Source organism: Sminthopsis crassicaudata, chromosome 1 (genome assembly GCF_048593235.1).
Source record: "Sminthopsis crassicaudata isolate SCR6 chromosome 1, ASM4859323v1, whole genome shotgun sequence".
NCBI lineage: Eukaryota > Metazoa > Chordata > Mammalia > Dasyuromorphia > Dasyuridae > Sminthopsis > Sminthopsis crassicaudata.
This window is the reverse complement of record NC_133617.1, coordinates 683757061-683775254: the sequence shown is the minus strand read 5'-3', so window position 1 is coordinate 683775254 and position 18194 is coordinate 683757061. Positions and strand designations below refer to the sequence as shown.

The 18194-nt window shown below is 35.0% G+C and overlaps 1 protein-coding gene across 5 annotated transcripts in view; it reads left to right on the top strand.

The window, feature by feature from the left end:
- Positions 1 to 18194, top strand: part of GRB10 (growth factor receptor bound protein 10) — a 253786-nt gene that overhangs the window by 163903 nt on the left and 71689 nt on the right. The window lies entirely within an intron of this gene.

Below are 18194 nucleotides of genomic sequence, written 5' to 3'. Positions count from 1 at the left end.
CTACATCTGGGATTTCTACCTCCCCAGTGACCTTCTGTTTTCAATAAGTATACAGACTAGCTGTCTATGGTTGTGTCACTTAAGTTGTTTACAAAGTTCCTCATCCCAAAATAAGGCCATTAAAATATTATCTAGACCTCCAGGCTATTGCAGGGGGGAAAATGCTCTCTTATTTTGGAAGCAGGTTGATGAGAACCAAGAATTTTGTCTCCTAAAACTGTAAATGAGGTCATAACTTGAGAGGGTGGGTTCTGTAAAGTAAAAATGTATGTATGTGTATGTGAGTGTGTGTGTATATGCATATATATATGTATCTATGCATACACATACATATATGCATATATGTATACACACATGTACATGTGCATGTATAGTCAGTGGGTGGGTGGGTGTGGGTGTGGTTTTTTTGGTTGGGGAAGAGCTGAAGATTCCACTCTGATTTTTATTGTTCTGTATAAAGTGTGAGTTTCATTTAATGGAAGGTTAACTTTGTCTCCTTGATTCAGAGGTCATGATTACATTTCTTCCTCTAAGCAATTCTAAATACAGAGCTAAGGCCTTTAAATTTACAATAATGATGTAAGGTTTTAATATCTAAAAGACTTTGGGCTCCATTGTTTTCTCCTTGCTCTGGAGAAAAAAGTAATCTGATGCTCTAGCTTTCCATTTAGTCAGGGTTAGAAGAGACACAACTTTCTGGAGTCAGACAGATCCCCAGAGTAGAAATCAAGAATAGTATAAAGGAATGGGTGAATTATAGCTGGTGTATTATCTCTACATGAACGTACCTTGTCAATCAGATCAAAAGAAAGGAGTAATACCTGTTTGAGAAGGAAATTGTGAAAAATGAGGAAACCAGAGACCTCTCAGTTTGTCTAGAAGTTTGTTTTCCATGCTTCATTATTATTAAGAAAATTCAAGAGTAATGTCAGGATAAAATGAAATACCATTTAATTTAACCAAACTCTGCCAAAGGAAAAGATAATTATTGTTTATGTGTAACACAAAGAAATGTGTAAAAGGTATTCTGAAAGCGATGGAAGAAATGACTCTCTGGCTTTTCTCTGTGCTTTTTCAGAATGTTCTTCCTTGATTCTTAGATGGAACTTTAGTAGTGCTAAGAACAGGTGCTAAATCCGTAAGGGGTTTAAGCAATGAACAAGAGGGAATGACAAGTTTGCTAGCAGTAATCCAGGAGGAAGACACTATGAGGTGGAATTATGCCATTGAGTCGTGGGCTAACCCTAAAAGGGATTCAGTAGCCTAAAAAGAGTTAGCTGTAAATAAGGAGGAAGGTGTTCATCAACTGGTGGAATAACACCAAAATGGAATTATTGTAGATTAAGTCTTTTATAAGGGAAATAAACTGGGAGGGAGGGAGGGTGGAGATGGGGTTGACGTTATAATTGGATTTTCTCATTGGACACAATAATGGCAGAGTTATAATGGTTTTATCAATGCAAAGAATTCAGTTGAGGCTTCAACCAAGGGTGTGGGACTATCTTAAAGTTCCACAAACAGAAGGCCTAATCAAAACCAAAAAGGTCCAATAATAATCCTAGCAGTGTTCCTTCTGACTTGCTTTGGAGTAGAGAGACTTCCAGAGTGTTTCCAGTAATTCAGGCTTTGTTTATCTTCGGTAGTACTTGTTGGCTAACTTCATTAGAATAGAGATGGTTTTGTTTTGTTTTTTATATTTATACCCCTTGTTGTTTAGCATATAGTAGGGACTTAATAAATTTTGCTAATTGATTGGTAACAATTCATTTATAAGTCTCTAAGCAAAGACATTTAGATAAGCAGTGAGAAATCAATGCAGCAAAAAATGAGTTCCTCTGATTTTTTTAATAATGAAATTGAATCTCAAGAGAATATAAAGGAGGGAATAGTAACTAATTTTATTTAATACAAAAAAAAGAATCCTGGTCTTTTATCACCAGAGTCACAGTTGCAGACTTGATATCTCAAAAGCCTACCTAGTCCATCCTCTTTATTACTGTGAGGAAAAAATGGACATTTGTCAAGCCTCCCAGTTTGTGGACTTCGTGTTCAGAATGACATCATGAATCCACACTATGGGCAAAGAACCTTCCATTTTATAGAACTAATCATCATTAGAAGAGATTAGACAACTTTTTCCTGCTCATCATCATCATCCTTACTATTTAAGTTTTGTTTTTTTTAAGTTTGATGAGTCCAGAAAGCTTTCATCTGCATGAATCTGTTTTAAGAGTCCTGGGTCAACAAATTAATAATACAGGATGTGCTGTTGTTGTTCAGTCGTTTTCTCCTCTTCATGACTCTGTTTGAGGCTTTCTTCTCAAAGCTTTGTCATTTCCTTCTCCAGCTCATTTTACAGATGAGGAAACTGAGGCAAACTTGCCCAGAGTCACACAGCTCGTAGATGCCTGAGACCAGGTTTACTCATGAATGAGTGTGAGTTTTCGTGACTTCGGGCCTTTTAGGGCTAATTGCTTTGGGTTTTTGTTTGAGAATACATGCCCCAATTTGCTGAATTCAGTGGTCTAATCCCAATTCTCATATTTTATCCCCTGTTCTAAAAGTGACATTGGTGGAAATGTTTGTTTTTAACCAAATTAAGTATTATATGCAATCATCTTTTTCAAAAGCCATTTCATCATTCCTGCTTTCTTCTGTATTAGACTTCATCACTAAATCGTATTTGTTTTTTCTTTACTTTGTCCATGACATTCTTCTGATATTAAGGAAAGTAAGTAAAGGTCCTGAAACTTAAAAAGCAGATATCCATAAAGCTAGATATATTAATAAGTTTCTCACCTATTCTGTATGCCTAAAATATTTTGGCCCCTTTAATATAAAAAATATTTTCTTTGAAAACTGTCCTTTGACTAGGTTCAATTCATCGGAACTAAGCCGATCACCATCCACTGATGCTTCCAGTCATATTAACCAAGTGGTAGTGAACATCTTAATAATGGGATTTTACTTTGTTTTGAATATTATCTTAAATGTTACCCCTTTACCAAGATGTATTTTTCATCTTCCCATCCCTGAAAAATTTGTCTTAGTGCCTCTAAAAGAGTCTCTTGACTTTAATACCCACAACTGGAAGACTAGGTATATACTGCCCACCTTGCATTTTGAATAGGGCATCAATTCATTTTGCCATTCTTTCATATTTTAAAATTTGGTTCTCTTATAAAGTAGCTGAGGTGAAGTGAATAAAGAACTGGATTTCGGATTAAAACCTTATTCTTCAGAGCTAGGCTGACTTTCTTTTGTTTCATGGATATTGTAATCTTAATTATAATTATAAGAGAAATATATATTTGTATATCTATACATTATTATTGTAATAGAAATATATATATAATAAAATTACATTACATTACATTATATTATATTATATTATATTATATTATATTATATTATATTATATTATATTATATTATATTATATTATATTATATTATATTATATTATATTATATTATGTTATGTTATATTATGTTATATTATGTTACATTATAAATAAGGCCCAGAGAAGGCCTTAAATTAAGTGACTTGTTCAAAATCACAGAGAGTAACAAATGATCCTTTTTTTTTTTTTTTCAAATCCAGTTTTCTGACATTTTATGGTATATAATTGTTAACAAAAAAATCTGGAACTCAAAGTTTTAAAAACAAATATAAAAAATTATTTTACATGTAAAATTTTCAGCAAGAACACCTCCTGTCCTCAAAAAGTTTACTGTTGTGAAACTCTGGGGAAACTCTGAGGTCCCTGTCCCGAGGTCCAACTGACAGTTTCTAATTGTCCCCAAGAAAACTCACATATACCCCAGCAGTTTCCAACTGCCCCTGGTGCTGGAACACCACGAAAAGCTATCCCAGGGACATTTCTGTGACTTTGTTTATGTAACTCAATACTCTCCTCCTCCAGTACACTCAAACTACAGGCCCTTAGTGCTATATCCTTATAAGAATCCTCTTCTCTCTTTTCCTCTCTGGGTACTCATGTCTGCGTGGGGCAGTATATTGTCCAAAATTACAGTTCCCTGACCTTGAATAAATATCTTTCTTTAGTATCACTGAATGGATCTCAATTTTCCCAGGTTGGCACTAATAGATAAAGGAAATATTTTTTCAATTTTTATTTATTTTTAAATGCTTTTTATTTTCACAATATATGCACAGATAATTTTCAACATTTACCCTTGCAAAATTTAGTGTTCCAAATTGTTTTCTTCCTCCCTGAGGAAGGAATTTTTCCCCATTTAATTTAATTTTTCTATTTAATTTACCAAACACTCATTGTAACACTAAACTTATTGTTTGGTCCTTGGGCTACAGTGACAAATAAAAAACAGTTCTTGCTCTTAAGATTTCATTCTTTTTTGAAGTTGAAGTGAGAGAAAGCTGGGATTTGCTGGAAGGCATTGCAAGGTGAGCTAAGTTTAAAAGACTTGAATGATGGTTTACTCAACTTGCATTTATGGTCTTGCCCTTTGAGGTCAGTAATAAGGCATTTTGGAGCCAGAGAAACTTATGAGTTTATAGGTAAACTTAAATTTTTTTTTAGCCTTATTTTTATTGATGTCAGTACTCTTTAACTCCAGTGTCTCACCTCTGTTTAGAGGGCAAGGAGGAAGGTTTTATAACTCCTCTAAGGGACCAATCTTGTTCAGTATAGTGTAGATTTATTTTCTTTGTTCTTTCCTTTCACATTATTGCGGTCATCATATATATTGTTTTTCTGTTCCTGCTTACTTCACACTGCACTGGCTTCTGGGTTCTCTGGTTCACACTATTTTTATCATATTCATAGTCTTTCAAAATAGTACATCCTAATACATTCATGCAACACAATTTACCTAACCTTTCCAATAGATTCACTGCTTCTCTTGTTACATGAGCAAAATTGATCTTCTCCTTCAACAATGACTTATTTGAGAAGATGTTTGTGGGATGGATGGCGAGAGAAAAGGATGGAAGCAGAGAGACCAATTGTAGGGATAGTACAAAAGTTCCATCAAGAAATGTTTTGGTAACTTGGCAGTGGAGGAATGAAGATTAAAAAGGAAAACATTGATTTTAAAGTTGTCAATTTGGATGACAGAACGAACTGATTGGTAGCTGGACTGAATGAATTGACTGGTGCTTGGAAGGGTATTAGTTTTCCAGCAGAAATAAGAGAAGGATGAGTTTGGTACATTTTGAGTTTGAGTTGGGAAATTTAGATAAGAGTGGGTGACATTAGATTGGTTTGAAGAGAGATTAGGATTGAATTTATAAGTTTGAGAGACATCGATATAGAGATATTCAAAGCAAAAATAATAGTAGATTACCATCCAGCATGATATAGTACAGGTTTGAAGGAAGATGCTCTGTATTTAAATCTCAGCTCTGCTTTTTATTAGTTCTTTCAAATGAAATTATATTTGTAAGTGCTTAGCATAATGATTGGAACTAAATCCTTATTTCTTTTTTTTTCCTTCAGATAGAAATTGTTTCATTCATTGTGTATATGTCTAGCACCCTATAATAAGTTCTTAACAAATGCTTGTTGATTGACATACTGCTTTGGCCAAATCAAGATTTGTTAAATGCCCACTATATGCCAAGGGATATGCTAAGTTCTAAGGATATAAAGAAGGCAAAAAATAAAAAATAAAAAGACTTTGCCCTCAAGGAGACAATATGTAAACAACTATATATACCTAAGATAGAAATAGATCATATATTGGAAGCACTCGTGGGGGGTAGGGGGAACCCATCTCTTAGAGTAAAATTTCCTGGCCACCTTCCTGGTGGGCCTCAGTTTTCCCATTTGAAAAATGAATGGATTAGACTAAATAGTCTCTGGAATCCCTCTCATCTGCGGAGCTATGATCCTATAGTTTAGCTTGAAGCAGCCTGTATTTTAAACACTTCATGGACTTGGTGGAGTCATACTAGTAGCATTTTTGACCTTTGGGTCTAAGGCAATTATTGAACAGGCCACTTACAATAAGTATCTCAGAAAGCCTGGAAACAGTCTTTAATACTTTGTTTATTCATTCAAAAGCCCCAATTGAGAGAGCAAAGGCAATATTAGTAAGTTAATGTTGCAGATATTAGAGAAAGAGGTTTTGGAGAGCCAAAGGAAATGTTTTAACTAAAGTGATAACAGCTGGTTGGGATAAAAGACAATATTTATATACTGATAATAATGAAGGGAAATGTTACTGTCCTATTTTGTTTGGAGCACAAATGGGGGGAAAAAACACCTTTATTCTATCAACACATGATATGATACAGAACTGATTTGTGGCAGAAGGAAGCCTGAAAGTTCTTTGGTCTTCAACAACCTTCATTTTGAATTCAGAAGTAAAAGAGATGTTTCTCAATGAGTTTTATTTTTATGTCTAGTCTTCTCTAGATCAGAAACTGAAGTCTGTTTAAGTCACATAATTCCATTTTTAAGATAGAATGGAGCAAGGGTTTTGTTAGCTTGTCTTATCCTCACCACAATCCTGTGAGGGAAGTGCCATTTTATAGATGAATAAACTTAGGCTCAGAGAGGCTAAGTGATTTACTTTGGATCACAAACCTAGTTAAGCACCTTGGTTATGGATGCTTTGTCTTTACGCTCATTCAGCTTGCAGCAATGTAAAAAAAATATTGTGGGGACACGACACACCCAGAACTTTCCTGGATATACTACCTTCCTTTCCAGATATCACTCCTTTTATTTGTAGTTGGATACTAAAGGACTAAAAAATCCAGTTTGTTTTTTTTTTGTTTTTTTTTAAATTTTATTTTGGAGTATGACTTTGGTCTTATTATTTGTCTGAGGGTAGTAGACCATAGTTTGTCAGGGCTCCTGCCCTTAATCCCAAGCCTATGAGGCAAAATCATACAGCAATAAACCCTTATGAGAAACAGATTTAATTTGGAAAGATGGCCATTGGTTTGAGCATTGAGCCACTAATGAACACTGTGACTTTGAATAATTCATTTAAACTTATTCTCTGCAGATTTATTTTTTTTTACTTTTGGTGAGGCAGAAGCGGGTTATGTGATTTCCCAGGGTCATGCAGCTAAGTCCTAAGTGTTTGAGGCCATGTTTGAACTCAGGTGCTCCTGATTCAGGGTCATCTATCTGTCCCCACTTAAACTTTCTGACTAATTTCAAAGGAGAAGGTTGGACTGGGTGATCTCTGAAGTCCCTTTACAGCTGAAAAGTTCTATTTGTCACCTTTGGGCTTCCACCAAAGCCCATCAGCATATAAGTAGTCCTGGGTTCTTGAAGACAGTTTCAGGGAGTTCAAGGTTTCGCAGGTCCTCAAGGCTTGTTGAACTTCTAACTAGATAGACTGTAGACTATCCCAAGTCCAGACAAGATGAAAAAGTCTTATCAGATAGATTACCAATTTATTTAACAATTTATTTAAGCCACAACAACTCACGAAAACTTCTAAATTGTAGAAAGTTAATAATTAATATTGGTGAAGGGAGTGTCCACAGTGATGAAATCCTGAGTCCTTGAAATACTGATGTGTATTTTGGGTAAGATTATCTCCATTCCAGGCTATAGTAAAACCTCACTTCTTTGCCAGCAAATGTAGCATCACTTCCCATGTCAGACTGTAAGATTTATAAAAAAAGATTAAATAATTTAGATCCAGGTTTTCAGGGCATATGACTGCTCTCTATATCTCTCAAGTTAGGGCCTGCCAGAATTGTTCTAATGTATCTACAACCTCAACTAGTCTAGCTTTCACTTAGAAGGTTACCAAGATTTCAAATTCTTGACAAATCTGATTATTGTGGATTTTCTTAGGCTGGTATTCCAGAAATATTGAGCAAATTTGTAGTTTTAAAAGGCTGATGTGACATAGATGGAGCCACTTCTGATAAATACTAACTATGGGACCATGAGCAAGTTATTTTGCTTCTTAGTTTCCTCAACAACTTTCTAAGACCATAAATTAATTACAGAAGAGTTTATGATCTGTCTATTGACTCATTTCCTATTGCCTACAACCATATGCATGTCTTCCCCATCCTGAAAAAGCCCTCACTTAATCCTTCCAGTCCTGATAATTGTTAGGCTACATCTCATTTGTTCTTTGGCATCAGTCCTCACACTGAAATCATGGGTTTGTATTTAAAAAACATAAAATGTATTCTCTCCACTAATATAGATTGAAATCTTTCCACGTTTCCTCATCTTCTCTTTTTCTTGTATTTATTGTATTTTGTAAATTATCCCTGAAGGATCCATTCAATATTCTGGAAACCTTTCTTGTTAGTTCTTTAATTATTATGGAGCTATGAAGATATACTTGCGTGTATATTTTGTAATATATTTATACACATAGAATATATTATACACGTTGCAGAATTTTTCACTTTCACTATGTAAAAATCTAGGAATGATAATCACGAAATACAGTGAAAAAAATGTAGAATTTCACAAATACATGTTTCTGCTCAAAATTATTGTGATAATTAATTTAATTCAGTAGACTGCCCATACAACTACATGTCATGGTACACAATGTGTATTTTTGGCATAGATGATTGGGCCAATATTGATTTATGCTTAACTGAATTGAAAGACTTTATAGTATTTTGGGATAGATAGGATTTATTTTGGTGACATGTGTGAAGAGTACTTATTAATAATATTTGCTAAACCTCGATGTAGGAATATTAGGATGAAATCACACACTCAGTTTTTGACCATCTATTGTGTGCAGTCTTTTAAGGATGAGAGAAAAAGAGGGAGAAAACAAACACATATAAAAATGGGTATGTAGGTATAGATATAAATTTATACACATATATAATTAAATACACACAGAGAGGAAAATATAGATAGATTAGATAGATAGATATTGTTAGGACATAAGCTCTTTGATTTTAAGAGCTGGTTTGTTTTTTTCTTAATACCTATAATACCTAGCACATTGTCTGGCACATTTTTATTGATTAATTTGAAAAAGTTTGCTCTTATTGCCTATTGATGAAAAGTATTTGGTACTTTGAAGATAATGGTTTTGCTTCTTCAGGTATTTTATTTCCTCTAATGAGATAAAATACAAGTTAATTGGCTAATAAAAATGTATTAAGGTCCTATTATGTGCCAGTAACTGCTAAGCCCTAATGATACAAAAAGAGGTGCAAGACAGTCTGTGCCCTCAAGGAGATCACAATCTGACAGGGGAGATAATTAGCAAATTTATACAAATATATATGTATATATATATATATATGTGTGTGTGTGTGTGTGTGTGTGTGTGTGTGTGTGTGTGTGTGTGTGTGTGTATGTGTGTGTGTGTGTATAGAATAACATGATTTATTACAGAATCATATATATAGAAGATATGATATTTTATAGAATTATATATGTATGTACACAATATATTACCTATATTATAGAATTTTATATGCTCAAAATATAGTATGTATACACACATAGAATATATTATACATGTTACAAAATTATATCTGCACAGGGAATAAACTATTTAATTATAGAATTATATATGCACAGATTATTCTATATATAACATGATTATATATATATATATATATAAAACAATATATTATAGAATTATATATGCAGAATATATTATATATTATAGAATTACAATGTATATAAATACACATATGTACATACACAGAATAATAATAATTACTAGAAGGATAGCACTAGAATTTAAAGGTCTTGGGGAAAATTTCTTATAGAAGATATAGTTTTAGTTGGGATTTAAAGGGAGTCAGAGAAGGCAATAGGCAGAGAGATGTGGTGGGAAAGCATTCCATGCATGAGAGTCAGCCATAGAAAAGACCTGGAACCAAGAGGAGGAGTGTTTTGTTTCAGAATTAATAAGGTGGACAATATTAGTGAGTTGAAGTGTATGAGTGGAAAGGTAGGAGGGGAGTAGGTTTATAAAGGAGTTGGGTGGCACTGTTCATAGATGCTAGGATTGGAGTCAGGAAGACTCACCCACCTGAGTTCAAATCTAGGTTCATATACTTGTTAGCTGTGTGACCCTGCATAACTCACTTAATCATTTTTGCCTCAGTTTTTTTCATCTGTAAAATGAACTGAAACAGGAAATAGCAAACCACTCCTGTATTTTTGCCAAGAAAACCCCAAATGGGATCATAAAGAGTTGGATACAACCGAACGACTATAAGGTTTATGAAGGGCTAAGTAGAAGATTTTTGTATTGATCCTGGAAGTATTAAGAGCTACTTTTTAGAGGAAGTAATATAGTGGGACATAGGCTTTATGAAAATCTCTTTGGTGGTTGAGTGGAGGATGAACTGGAGTAAGGAGAAATTCGAGGCAGGCTGACTTCATCAACAAGTTATTGCAGTAATCCAAGCAGGGGTGATGAGATCCTGCACTAGAGAGGTAGCAATATCCAACTAGAAAAGGGGATGGATTTGAAAGATGTTGCAAAGGTAAAATTGACTGGAAGTGGCAACAGATGTTAGGAGTAGGGGGAAGGTAAGAGACAGTGAGAAAATTTGGATGACTCCTAGATTGTGAGTCTGAGGGACCAGGAAGGTAGTGTTGCCTTTTTCTAATAATAGGGAAGGTAGGGGGTGGGGAGAATTTAGGAGGAAGGGTAATTGAGTTTAAGACATCTAATGGATATGCAGTTTGAGATGCTGGAAAGACAGTTTGAGGTGATGATGAATTCAAAATCTGTACAGAAGTTGGGGCAGGAGAGGTAGCTGTGAGAATCATCAGCATAGAGATAGTAATTTTTAAAAATTTTTTAAAATTAATTTTTATAATTATAACATTTTCTTTGACAGTACATATTCATAGGTAATTTTTTTTTTACAACATTATCCCTTGTACTCCCTTCTGTTCCAAATTTTTCCCCTCCTTCCGGCCACCCCCTCCCCTAGATGGCAGGCATTCCCATACATATTAAATATCTTATAGTATATCCTAGGTACAATATATATGTGCAGAACCGAATTTTGTTGTTGTTGTTGTTGCAAAGGAAGGATTGTATTCAGAAGGTAAAAATAATCTGGGAAGAAAAACAAAACAAAACAAAAAACAGTGCTCACAGTTTATACTCATTTCTCAGTGTTCCTTTTCTGGATGTAGCTGACTCTATCCATCATTGATCAATTGGAATTAGATTAGCATAGAGATAGTAATTAAATACATGGGAGCTGATGAGATCATCAGGGGAAGTAGAGTAAAGGGAGAAGAAAAGGAACAAGGCCAGAACTCTGTGGGCTAAACTCAGAAGGCATAGTCTGGATAAGAATCCAGCAAAGGAGACAGAGAAGAAGTGTCCTGAAAATTCAGAGAGCAGAGAGGGGAGGAGGCTGCAGAGAGGTGAAGGAGAACAGGTATTAAGAAATAGCCATTGGATTTGGCAACTAAGAGAATGCTAATTTTGCAGAAAGCAGTTTTGGTGGGAGAAGATTAGAAGCTGGACTAGAAGGAAGTCAAGAAGTAAGAGGAGAGATGGCTGTTTTGGTATATGGCAGAGGGGATCATCATGACAGATTTAGAGTCAAAGCAGAGTCTAAAGTATTTGTTGCTTTTATATTTAAAAGGCACGTTATCCATTCTAACCCACATTTACGTATAATTTATTTATGTATAATTCTGATCTCAATGCTAGTTTTCATTCATAAGAATGCTGACCCACCTATTTCACTTGCCCAATTAATACCTCCACTTCCAATACTTCTTTCCCCCAAAAAACCCCACTTTTGTTCAACACATGGCTGTTATTTTTAGAGCTTCCTACTTCGGAAAAAAGTGATAGCTGTTGTTGTTTGTCTTGTTCTCAAAGAAATATCAGGGAAATACTGACACTCAAGTGAGTTGGATTTAAATGAAAGAGGGCTGTGCAAAATCACCTGCCTCATTTTCTCCTCCAAAGCCATCTGGGTCCAGTGGCCAGATATAGAACTAAAGATGGCCCCAGATGGGAGACTGTGGCCTTTTTAAAGCTAAATTCTTGGGCAGCTCTCAGTTTGATTAAGGCTACACTAATTTAGTGATAGCTGAAATGGAGTCAGGGTAGGAATAAACATTTATATAATGCCTGCTATGCAAACAAGCACTCTTTTAATCACTTTGATTCTCACGACAATCTTACGAGGTAGGTGCTTATAACCTTATTTTACAGTTGAGAAAACTGAATTAAACTTGTTGAAGTGAGTTGTCCAAGGTCACCCAAGTAGTGGCTGAGACCGTATTTGAACTCAGGTATTTCTGACTACCCTTTATCCCTTTTTCCACTTAGCTGCTTCTATTATGGACTAGATAATATAATAAGTTCAATAAATCAAAATAGGGCAGATCAAAGGGAGAAATGGCTGTTCAGCCGTACTTGCAATGAGAGAAGCTTAGTTAATATCATTATAATAAAATCATCTATCTTAAAATCAGTGGAATGATTTTGCAAAGCTTTAGAATTAAAGAATTTAGAGCTAGAACAGTGGCGAGGAGTCCAAAGTTCTTGCCTTCTCTCCCTTTTAAAAAATACTTCAGTTTTATTGTGATCTTTTATTCTTTAAGTGATATTCTTTCTGAATATGCTCCTGCCGGTGAATTGATTAGCCTGAATTTCTCCAGAGCCCAGGGAGAATGTCACCTACCAATTGGGTGGACTTCAAATAAAGTGAGTATCCAATCTGAAAGGAAAAAAGACATTTCATAGTGCACCAAGTAGGAGCTGCTCCAGTCCCCTAACTACATTCTTGATTTATGCAGCTTCTCAGATGCCCCTAGAGCATACAGCCAACCACTTGCATTCTGCCACATTTAATTGGACCAATGGGGTATTGTTCTTCCATACAAGGAAAGCTGATTACTTGCCCTCCACTGGTTCCCCTCCTGGAGAGCTTTCAATAGTTTGTTACAGACTTGTCTCAACTGAGCTGTTCATGCACCAGTGCTGCTTTGTGCTTCTTGCAGATGCTACACTGGACAGCCTCTCCCAGAGGAGAGAACAAGGTTGACACTTTAGTCATACAATGTTTCTAATATGGCATCGCTTTTCTCCCTTGGCGCTCCTTGCTCTTGTTGTGAGTAATTTTCCTTGCAGCAAAGATGAAGCAAAAAATTAACAACCCCCACTTCCAATGTATTAGTACAATGTAAGCAATATTCTAAGTCTGTTTTCCCCCACATCTCTAACAAAATGAAATGATTATTTCTTTCCTTCTCCTGAGCTCCGTGCCTAAAAAAATAGAGCCTGTAAATTATTTCTATTTCTATTATTCTATTATATTCTGTTATTTCTATAAAAGTAAATAAAATGATTAATAAAATGTTTAAATTCAATTTCAGATTCTAAAATGTGTATATACACACATACAAATGAATACACAAAATCTTAGCTTTAGAACATATTTATCACATAATAGAATTCCCAGCTCCCAAGTCTTCTTTACATTAAATTTTCTCAGTACAGATTTTTTATACTTTTTTTTGACCTCTAGTTTGTTCCTGCTTTGCTTAAAATGTTGCATCCAGAACTGAACACAATTGCTCAGGCATTGCCCGAACTGAGAAGAGCACAAAGAAACTACTTGGGCACTATGCTTGTCTCTCCAACATAATTGAGTATTCAGAATTAGAATTCTTGAATTTCGATAGAAATAGAATAATATGGACTGCCAGCTGGGAGAAAACTAAAACCTCCATTTGATCAATGCTGCTTTTGTTTTTCATTACCTTTGGCACTGAAATGACAACCATATCTACAAACCTATGATAGCTTTAGTGTTTGTATTCTTTCCTTTGATCTATATGCTCCAGTTTTAAAAATTGATTCAGGACAAAAACATTAATATATGGAAGCCAAATTTGATGATCCTCCGAGAAATGAGTTACAGTGACCCTCAGACTACAGTGCATGACTAAGCCCATACTTAAAGCTTTTCCATTCAGTAGGACCTTTTAGTTTGTGCTCTATGGAAATAGTCATTGTGTTAAAGCTCCCTGTAGTGATTGTATTTTTTATTTGTTAATTTTCTAAGAGATGGTGGATATTCAATAAATGTCAGTGGCTTCTTATAAATTCTTGGATCAAATAAAAAAATCCTCTGTTTGGTTTTTAAAGACCTTCCTACCTTTCCAGTCTTTTTCTACCTTAACTGCTCTTCACATAGTTCTATAACCCAGGGCGTGCAATGGCCTTTTTGCTGTTCCTGGCATACTGGACCAATTCTGAACCTTTTCACTTTGTGTTTCTCTCGCTTGAAAGTTTTCTCTCTTCTCTCTTCTCTCTTCTACACAGCTTGGAAGTTGTGATTTATCCCCTATGCTTTCAGGTTTCAAAGTCCCACCTTCTGCTTGTTGAAGCAAGAAACTTTTCTCTGTCCTCCATAATCTTAATGCTTTTCCTTTGAGACTATCCCCAATGTAACTTGTGGTTATTACACAGTTGTTTACATACAGTCTCCCCCATTAGACTAGAAATTCCTTGAAATCAGATACTAGATGTTTTTTCCCCTCTTTTTAAAAATCTTCAAAACTTATCGCTATACCTGACAAATAGTAGGTATATAAATCCTGGTTGATTATCTGACTGATCAAAATTATCATGACTATTCAAAGGATCTTTGATCTCAATAATATTAGTATTCCTTCAAATGATGCAGAGTGCAGTCTATCAATTTAAACATCCTTTGTGATGCTTGCTTGTGAACTTCCTCCCTCTACCTTCCCCCAAATTTACCACCAGTATGTTGAGGGATTTTTTTTTTCAATTCCTATCGACAGAATGGGAGTAGCTAGGCAATATAGAGAGTATAGAGGGATAGACTTCTGAATCAGGAAGAACTGATTTCTAAATTTCCCTCAAACCACACTCAGATTCACTTTAAGGTTTGAAAATACTTCATAAAGATTATCTGTGTTTGACACTGGAGGTTTTCCTAACTCCAAGTCCTATCCTCCTTGTACAGCATCATCCACCTTGCCCCTAAGTACACACTATGAATCAGGCATTGTGCCAGTTACTGAGAATATAGAGATAAAAATGAAACTGCCCTTAGCCCCTAGGAATCATTGTCCTATTGGGAGTAATACATATGTAAATATAAAAGTATATACAAAATGTATACAAGGTAATTTGGTAAGGTAGTTTATTGAAGAGGGTAGAAACATGATCAGATGTGCACTTTAAGAAAATCATTTTGGCTTCTGGGTAAAGAATTAATTGGAAAGGAATGAGATTTGAGGCAGGGAGACTAATAGGAAGTTGTCATTTTGGGGAAAGGTGAGTGAGAATGAGGAGACAGGTGATTAGTACTAATGATAATGTTTGGAGAAAAAATGGTGGATGAGAGATATATTGTGGAGATAGAATTGAGGAAAACTGGCATCTCTCTGGGGTGAGGGAGAATGCAAAATCAAGGATGACTCCAAGACTGCAAAGCTGGGTGGCCAAAAGAATGCCAACACCTTTGACCTAAAACAAAGAAGTTTGAAAGATAGGTGAGTCTAGGGAGCAAGTTCTACTTTGGAAATGTAGACACCCAATATCTACCTAAGAGACACAAGTAGTTTTATCCCTGCTTTAACTCAGAACTCTTGAGCTCAAGCAATCCACAAAGACCCCCCAGTTTCAGGAATTAGAGGTATATGCTACCTAACATGATTTCTTTCATATTTTTAAAAGGGTTTTTTCTGATTGATTGTTTTTGGTGAGCATCCTTTATGTGCTAGGTACTACATAGGAACTCAAATTTATATAGTGCTTTAAGGTTTACAAAGTATTTTCCTCACAAAAACTTAGTGATATAAATAATAGAAATATCATTACCCCTAAATTACAGAGAATGAAACTGAGGTCCATAAAGATAAACTGATTTGTCATTGGTCAGACAGTTCATAATAAGTCTTGGTATTTGAAGAAGGAAAGTTCTTTTAACTTATGTCTTGGCCAATGAGATAATCGAGTTTTTCTTTGACTCTAGAAAACTCTCTTCTTTTCTTAAATCTCATTCTGTTTAGATGCCACTTCCTTCAAGAAGTCTCCTTTTTTAGGATTCCTTAGATTTCTTTGAGTAATTTGGCCTTATAGATTGGAAGCTCCTTGCCCTTGCAGACTATATTGCACTTTTGATCATTGTTTCCGCAGTATCTTATTGGCTCTTTTTAATACCTAGCAGGTGGTTGAGAAATGAATTGAAAGACAACCTTAATTCCTAATTTCTACATGCAATGGATTTTGATGGCTTGCTCATTAGTTATGAAATCTTAGGGAAAAGGTATTGCCTGGGCCTTCTTAAAAATCAAATATAACATGTGTACTCAGCATAATCTGAAAAGGAATTGTTCTATATAAATGAATTTTTCTAATAATTGAAGCTTCTGTTTTTCCAAAAATATTTAAATCATTACATAATTCTATATATTTAATATGTTTTATACAATATAATGTTTATACAATATAATGTTTAAACCTTATTTGATACTATCCTTCAGATAAAGGTTTTAATTTTTGAGGTCAAGGTGACTAGGATTCAAGCTGTCTCTGTCACATAGTTGCATGAACACGGACAAGTCACGTAGTACCAGTATTCTTGGCAACTCTCTCAGACCAGACATTTGAGGAGTTTTTATGAGCATTTATTTTAGTTTTCCTTACTCCTCCTATGCCCTTACTCCCCATGAAATCACACGTCTGAAACAAAAACAATGAATAAACCAACTCTAGTGGAACTTAAATCAAGAACACGAAAAACATTTTTAATATAAAAGGTCACAGAATTAAGAGATTATTGGAACTGGAAAATACCTTAGAATTCATCTGGATAAAAACCTCCTGATTATACAATTGAGGAAGGCGAGATCTAGAGATAATCTTTGCAAACAAAATCAGTTATTTTTCCATTAAATATATTTTCAATATTTATAATATCAGCCTTTTAAGCACTATATTGAAAAAAAATTGTTACCCAAAATAATTGAAGTAGGATGGCTGAGTTTACTACTTTTTAGAAGTAGGATTATAGTAAATTTATTCTGAACTCTACCTGATGTTTATCCCCCTTGCCAATCAGTCTTTCTCTCCTTCCTCCCAAATCAAAGACTAGCTGTTTATTACTTGCATCTTTTTTACTAAATCACTACCACTCCCTTCCCATTCCTAGCAGGATCAAACTAAGGTCTTCATTGTCCTAGGAAAAAGGTGTGTGTCTATTTCCCTAATTTCCAAACCAAAATACTCATCTTTCTGGCTGCTTCATTAACTGTAATGAAGGTATTTCAGGGCAGAAACTGACTTTGCTTTAGTATTTGCATCTCTTGGGAACTTATCACTCACTATGTTTAGCCCATAGTAAGGCTTGGGAAATGCTTTGCTATTTGGAATAAATTTTGTTTTCAGTGAATTAACAGTCCGTCTTTTGCTATTTCTGCCTACTTTAAAGTATTTTATTTTATTGGAAAGGAAGAGAACCTGTGTTTAAATCCTAGCTAGCCTTCATGCTACCTTGTCACTGTGGTCAAGAGAATTCATTTCTTGCAAATTAAGACAACTCTAAGGTACCACTATATACCTCTCAGATTGGCTAAGATGACAGGAAAAGATAATGGTAAATGTTGGAGGGAATATGGGAAAAATGGGACACTGATGCATTGTTGGTGGAGTTGTGAACTGAACCAACCATTCTGGAGAGCAATTTGGAACTGTGTACAAAAGGCTGTCACACTGTGTATACTTTGATCCAGCAGTCAGGATCAAAACTACTGGGTCTGTATTTCAAAGAGATCATAAAAAAGGGAAACATACCCACATGTGCAAAAATGTTTGCTAATCATTGTTTGTAGAAGCCCTTTTTGTGTGGCAAGGAATTGGAAACTGAGTGGATGTCCATCCCTTGGAGAATGGCTGAATAAGTTATGGTACGTGAATCTTATGGAATATTATTGTTCTGTAAGAAACAATCAGTAGGCTGATTTCAGAAAGATCTGGAGAGACTTACATGAACTGTGCTGACTGAAGAGAGTAGAACCAAGAGAACATTGTACCCAGCAACAACAAAATTATATGATGGACGTGGCTCTTTTCAACAATGAAATGCTTCAAGCCAGTTCCAGTAAACTTGTGGAGACAGCCATCTACATCCAAAGAGAGGATTATGGGGACTGAATGGGGAGCACAACATAGTACTTTAACCTTTTTTGTTGTCATTTGCTTGCTTTTTTTTTTCT